This window comes from Propithecus coquereli, unplaced genomic scaffold (assembly GCF_000956105.1).
Source record: "Propithecus coquereli isolate 6110/MARCELLA unplaced genomic scaffold, Pcoq_1.0 Scaffold946, whole genome shotgun sequence".
Classification (NCBI taxonomy): Eukaryota; Metazoa; Chordata; class Mammalia; order Primates; family Indriidae; genus Propithecus; species Propithecus coquereli.
Genome location: NW_012155796.1, coordinates 299321 through 299883, shown reverse-complemented (window position 1 = coordinate 299883; position 563 = coordinate 299321). Strand labels below are relative to the sequence as shown.

The following is a 563-nucleotide window of genomic DNA, read 5'->3' as shown; positions in this document are numbered from 1 at the left end:
TGCACCCACCACACCCGATTAATTTAAAAAATTTTTTGTAGAGATGGGGTCTCACTATGTTGCCTAGGCTGGTCTCAAACTTCTAGTCTCAAGTGATCCTCCCACCTCAGCCTCCCAAAGCACTGGGACCACATGTGCGTAAGACACCATGTCCAGCCCCAAATCACCTTTTAAATGTGATCACTTGTGGTTGTCAAGATCATATTTCCAAGCCCAGGAAAAATTCCCAGTTTTGGCTTCTAGGCCATTGGTGTTTCTGGACAAGATTACAGCCCCACCCACCAATCAACGCTGGAAACCTGTGAGGAGGAAAATTTATTTCCAAAGATGTGGAACTTGGACTGTGGAGGATTCTGAAGTCTCCGTTGGGATTGGGGTTGGGAAGGGGGCCTGAGACAGCCGTGATATAGTGGGAAGAACCTGACCTGCCAGGTGTCCAGGGAGAAGCCCTAGATGGACTCTGGCCCCGGCAGCTATGGACTCCTATTGAACCTAGACTCAGGTGGGCAGATAGCCACTGACAGATAACATTGGCTGGTGGGGCCCAGATCAAACTGGAAATA

At 49.4% G+C, this 563-nt stretch overlaps 1 protein-coding gene across 1 annotated transcript in view; it reads left to right on the top strand.

Annotated features, from left to right (window-relative positions):
• LRRC48 (leucine rich repeat containing 48) overlaps positions 1-563 on the top strand; it is a 33754-nt gene that overhangs the window by 7319 nt on the left and 25872 nt on the right. The window lies entirely within an intron of this gene.